At 48.1% G+C, this 6,105-nt stretch overlaps 1 long non-coding RNA gene across 1 annotated transcript; it reads left to right on the forward strand.

The window, feature by feature from the left end:
* Positions 1–1,001: 1,001 nt before the first annotated feature.
* Positions 1,002–5,406, forward strand: LOC132071782 (uncharacterized). Its single transcript, XR_009418195.1, has 5 exons — positions 1,002–1,033; positions 1,655–1,718; positions 3,721–3,796; positions 3,914–4,223; positions 4,565–5,406. It is a non-coding gene; the product is annotated as an uncharacterized LOC132071782 (long non-coding RNA).
* Positions 5,407–6,105: the final 699 nt, after the last annotated feature.

Here is a 6,105-nt window from a genome sequence, read left to right on the forward strand (position 1 = left end):
CCGGTTCGTCGGCCTCACTCAGCGGTGCCGGGGGCGGGGGCGCTGCCGCCCGCCGATGGCGGAGGGCGAGGCGGTGCTTTGCTGCCGCGGGCCGGGAGGTGCAGGAGCCGCCGCGGGCGAGCGGCGCCGGGCGCTCCCGCGGTCCCGGTGGGGCGGCCGCCCTCGGGCTGGCGGAGGCGCCGGAGGAGCCCCCGAGCCGCAGCCGTCTCCCTCGGGCTGCTGCCGGTGCTGCGGGCGGAGGCGGCTCCGCCGCGTGTCGGGCGTTGCGAGCAGGGAGCGCTGCGATATCGGCGGCGGGACGGGGCTGCTGCCCGCGTTAGTGCTCGTGGCTCTTTCCGCCGTGGAAACGGACGGAGCGGCGCTGAGCGGTAAAGCCCGAGATGGCCGGGAGAATGCCCAGCGCAGGGAGCCGGCGGGCTGTACCCCTCGGATGGCCCAGGTGCGAGCTGCAAACTCATCCCCGCTTCCGCCCCTGCCCTCCCGAGCCCCAGGGAAAATGCTTTCCAGCATTGTCGAGCTTCTGAAAGACAAAACTTGTGATTTGACACTTGCGTCCAGAAAAGGTTTCTGTCTAGATTAGCAAATGCCTAAATTGTTCTTGGTTACATCCCATGACCGGTTTTAGGCAGTGACTTTATACTGCTTTTAGGATTTTCTTGTACAATGGTGAGAAAAGAGGCAGGTCTGATAGTGGTTTCACTTTTTTCTGCTTCACGTTCCATAAGATTCTCTTATCCAAGCACTTGTTTTAAAATTCTACTGTCGGCGTTTATGGTTCACTTTTTTTTTCTTTGCAGCACCCGTGACTTTTTTTTTTCTCTAAATCAGGAGTAAATATAGCTGAGTAAAATCACCGTGGTTTTCTTCCTTTTTTTTTTGAACTGAATAGTTTTTATTTAAAATCCTATTTGAATATGTAGAAAAAGTGGGGATGTCCTGTAATATATCCTAGCTTTTCTTGTTTCCAGGGTACTCAGAAAATATGTCTCCCTTAGAGTCCCACAGAAACGTTCTCAGTGCGATCTCTATCAAGGTATGTATTTCCAAGTAAGTGATCCCTTTAGATATTTGCCTGTGAATTCCCTTTTCCTGTAATTGAGAGCTTGCGTTCTGTGGGTTTTATGATAAAGCTGTAAAACGTGTAAAAATGGTTTTGCAAGTCTTAACCGTTGAAGGCAGCAATAAGTGGATTTAGAGCCTGTTGTTGAGCAGACAAAGGGAAAAAGTGTGACTTTGATGCTGATCTTGTCATTTTTCATTGGACTGGTCTGGAATTATTTAAGAATAGAGAGAGCTAGAAAAAGAGAGAAATAGAATTGGTTCTTGAGCCCTCCTCAAATGCTCACCATGATGCAGCGTAGAGCCGAAGGGAAGGGTGATGGAACAGAGCTCTGTGCTTTAGAAGGAAATAAATTTAAACCTGACCTCCACACAGAGTCTCACTAACTTCTGTGGTTTGAAAATACCAAATACGTTTAGGAAGTGTTGGAAGTTAGTATTTTGGGAAAGAAATGGCAGTTCCACAGAACATTCCATTGAACAGAGGCTCTGGGAATGATTCATGTTGTAACTGCTGTCACTGCAATCAGTTGGTGGCTCAGCCTTGAAACGTGCACTTGCCCTTCTATAAAGCACTGTTTTGTTTGCCTTTCAGTGCTGTGAGTCTTGATTAATTGGAGAAGAGCCCAAGAGAAATTTTTCATCCCTTGATATAAAAGGTAGGAAGTGATTTTTTTTGGCTTGGTTCTTTTTCTTTATTATTTTCTGGAAATAAAAGTAATTAAGTATAGGTACTACTGGTTTGTTTCTTCCAGTAGCAGGTGATAATAATAGTAGTAGTACTAGTAAAAATAATAATAGACATAATAGTAATGTAATACTACTTAAACTGTCTTTATCCATTGACCTGGCCATTTCAAATCAAAACTTCTAAACACAAATCAAACCATCATCCTTGTAGAATCTTTCACAGCAGCGGGCTAAAGATCCTGGTTTTGTTGACAGGATTTATTGGTTCTGGAAGAACAAGAGGGAAGTAGAAGCCTAACTACTTCTAGCTCACAGAGCCGTCCAGTGAACCCAGCTTTGTGTTTTGGTGGGCTTGTGATGACTTTGAAATCAATTGCTCATTCCAGTAAAAAAAATTCATGTTTTTTTGAACGTGACAGCAGAAATACCTTTAGTCACTGTGGTGGTTTGATCAGAAAGAAGGGGGAATTCTGGGATGTTGTGGTCAAACCAATGGGTGCTTAGATTTTGATATTGGCACCTGTGGTAGCCAGTGGGTTTTAGGACACACCTCCAAGAACACCCAGGGGTTAAAAGCAGAGCTTCGGCCCTGGGAGGCTCTCTTGGGACTTCGAGGGACCGAGGTTGGAGCTCTCCCCCGAGGTTGGAGCTCTCCCCTGTCCAGCTGCTGCCGCTGGGCGGGGGAGGGGCAGCCATGCGGTAGGCCTGGGCCTGGACAGAGATGGGAGTGAGGAGGCCCTGGAAGATGGAAGGGTGGAGGAAGAGCCCCAAGAGACATCGGACAGCCTCCCCCCCCCCCCCGAGACAGATAGAGAGAGAGAGAGAGAGTGCAGCCTGTGTCGTTACCTTGAAATTCAGTAAATATGTGCTGGCAGCAGGCAGCCCAGCTGAGGAGATGGGGGGGGGGCAGCCAGGAGTCCAGCCGCCTGGAGGAGTTTTTAACCCCTTTTGGACAATGAAAACCCTACAGAACATTAACCCTTCCTAGACGTGTGATAACAGTGGAGGAGGACGAAGGAAATGAGTGAGTGATGAAGGCCTGGACCAGAGAGAGAGAGAGAGTGAGAGATGTTGAAAGAAGGGAGAAGATGGAGTGGCATTTTATGCTGGACTCTTTTGTGTAGCCATGGACAGAGCCATGTTTCCGTGAGATACAGAGACTGAGTCCAGGGGGAGAAATGTCCCAGTGCCAGAGAAGATTCAGTGTGGGTACCCCTTGGCCTCAGGGGGTATATAAAATATGGGGGGGACGGATGTCCCAAAGGTGAGAAGGTGAGATACTGTGTTTTTCTGGAACTGGACAAAGCATCCTTAAAAAAAAGACAACCCTGGAAGCAGCCCTGATCCCTGTTCGGTGGTGAGAGCACCGGAACAAGGACGGAAGAGGCCACCATGACACATGGAAGGACTCCCTCTCCTCTTGAGGAGTTGAAAGTTTGAGCAATCTAAAGGGTGGTGTTGGACCTAGAATTGGTGATTTTGGAGGATGTATTGTATTGGGAATTTAGGGGGGAAAGGAGGGGGAGAGTGTTTTTTGTGAGGTTTTCATTTTCCTCGTGTTTTTTTTTCCTCTTTCTTTCCTCTTTTGTGTGTAGTTTAGTAATTGTTTGTGTGTAGCTTAGTTAATAAAATTTTCTTTATGTTTAAGTTTGGAGCCTGCTTTTGCTTATTCCTGGTCACATCTCACAGCAGACACCGGGGAGAAGGTGTACCCATGGGGGCTCTGGCTTTGCCAGGCCCAAACCATAACAGGCACCAACTGAATAATAATAGATCACCAATTTAAATAAAAAATTCATGCTATACTATCAAAATTTAAAGGTAAATTATTATGTATTAGGTGATGGTATAAAGTGTATGTTCTCATGTGTAATGCAAAGATACATACGTACCTGAAAGTCCTTAGAGGAAACAAATTTTTATGTCTGCTGTTTGACTGTTTATCGTACGATATTTGGTTTTATTTCCCAGGGATCGGTGAATTTTAACTTTGGAGTCCTCTATGCTAAGGATGCTCAGCTTACAGATGATGAAATGTTCAGTAATGGTGAGTTTTTCACCTTCTCTTTAATTGCTGTGCTGATCTGAATAAGAAAAAAACAAAAGCAAGAGAAAAAAGAAGGATGGTTTATTATTTTTGATGCTGTTTTGTTTGTTTCCTCAGTATTTGCTGCAGCTCTGCTTACCCAAGCTTTGGGTTCCTTCTGTCCCGCTGGGAGTTGCCCAATTTGGTTGCATCTGGTGAAATTCCCCCTGAGACCTTACAGAACTAGCTCAAACTACGTGAGAGCCATTTGCAGTTCTCTCCAGACACCTGGAGAATGGGCGACGTTTCTGAGGATCCAGCGAGCGTGCTTCTGTCAAAACTCAGTCTGTGAAATTCCTGGGGAAAAGCCTTCTGTGTCCTGAAGGGTTCAAACTCTGGTGAGGATCCAGTTATCAGGTGCTCACCTGGATGGTTCCAGCTCCCAAAGGTAACACTTGTACTCTTGCCCTGTAGTTTACATCTATTGTATTTTTGCTATTTTGCAAGATTTTTTTGTCTTTGCAAAATATTGTGCATTTCACTCTTTGGAGCCTCTCAGATGGTTCTTTGGTGCAGCACCACCCCATGGGACACTTGGCTGCTGTCCTGAAGGGGTTGGTCGCTAGAATTGTAAATCCTGGAGAGTTCATAAGTCTTCTGTCCCCAGGGAGGTATCATGCTTTGTTTACCTTTGTTCTGTTGGTTAGGCGCTGCTTCTCGTTGCAAGTATGAATTTCAAACTGCCCTGTTCTTATTTTAACTGTTTTCCTGGTTCTCTCCGCACGGCAGGGAAAGACTCTCGTCTCCTTGTTGTCGGGCTCGGTGCTGTCCAAGAAGATGCAGAGACTAAAAAAATGATAAGAAGCAAAATACGACTGCAGGGAAAAGAAGCTGGAGAGAACAGAAGGCGATATTGTTATCCTTACCCTGTATTAGAAACATCCGCTGTGCTTTGATGCTGGCAGCTGCCAGGGGCTTGTTAGCTCTTTGTAGGCAGGTGTAGGTGTTCACTTGTAGGTTTTTTCTCTGGACAAGTCAATTCAAACTTTGCTAAGCTTATATTTGCAGATTACTCTGTAGCACAGTCCAGCGTGACGTTTTTGAATGTTGTAAAAATAGCATGTTACTTGGAAATTGCTAATGGAGAGAAGCTTTAAGGGAAAATAAGATTTCCGGGTTGGAAGATGTGAGAAGAATTTTGTGGGGATGTTAGACTGAAGTAAATCACACTTGAAGCTGGACTGGCATGCTGGCAGGTCCCCTATTAAACCGTGGTGCTGAGGTTAGCCTGGGGGTTGCCCATTGTTTCTGTAGAAATCAATGTTTCCTGGTCTTCAGAGGCAAGCTGCTTTGGAAAGCTGGAAGGTGCAGCATGCTGACAATCCCCGTGCTTTGGATTAAAAGTAGATTTCAGAAGGGTCCTAAGCTTTTGTCTTTTCCTAGAAGTCGATGTAATCCTATCGAGGGGTTTTTAATTCTGTGTTGCCACGTCATCCATCAGAGCCCTGTTGTACTAATCATCATACAGATACAAAACAGAAAATCAGACCCTGTCCCAACCACTTATAGCCCAGAAGACGATTTCCTCGGGCTGCCATTTGCGTGCCATCGGTACTCACCACGAATTGACCCCTGTGGCTGTGACCCAGCACCGGGACGCTGACGGAAGGAGGCTGGTCGCAGAGCCTGGAGGTCCCTGTCCCACGGGGAGGGAGAGGACGAGGCAGCGTCGCCTGCAGGGAGGGTCTCGTCCCCAGAGAGCAGCCGGCGACTCCGTCCCTGCCCGGGGCTCCGGGTGCACCCTCGGGAGGACGCCTGCCCTCAGGTTTCCCCCTGGGCACCCGGGGAGGGAACCAGGTCCATCCGTGTGGCAGCTGCAGGGCCTGCAGGCTCTGGGGCTCTGCAGCCGTGTGCCTTGTCACAGGGTGGCAGGGACGTGGCACTGCCCGGCCGCGCCGCTGGCCTCGGATCCTCGCTGCTTTGCTACTGATCCCACGTGGATGTACCAGCAGTCTTCTGTCTTTTCTTTAGAAGTGTCCTTGGGAGAGTTCAAAGAGAGGGTAATTAGTGATGTCAAAGCCTACATATTTGACCCGTTGGCACTCAAGAGAAAAGACAAAAAGCTGCGTTGCATCCTTGTGCCTGCAAGTCATTGTGGCCCAGGGAAGTGAGGAAGGCGCTGGCCGAGGTCACTGAGGCTCTGAGATGGGGGTGAGTTTGCATTCCAGTTTATTGGAACGGAGGCTCATCAGAAGTTTCCTCGGCTATCCAAGGCACAGAGCCCCAGAGCCGAGCGAGCCTGAGCTGCTGCGTGCTTGCTGTGAGCTTTG

This window comes from Ammospiza nelsoni, chromosome 3 (genome assembly GCF_027579445.1).
Source record: "Ammospiza nelsoni isolate bAmmNel1 chromosome 3, bAmmNel1.pri, whole genome shotgun sequence".
Lineage (NCBI taxonomy): Eukaryota > Metazoa > Chordata > Aves > Passeriformes > Passerellidae > Ammospiza > Ammospiza nelsoni.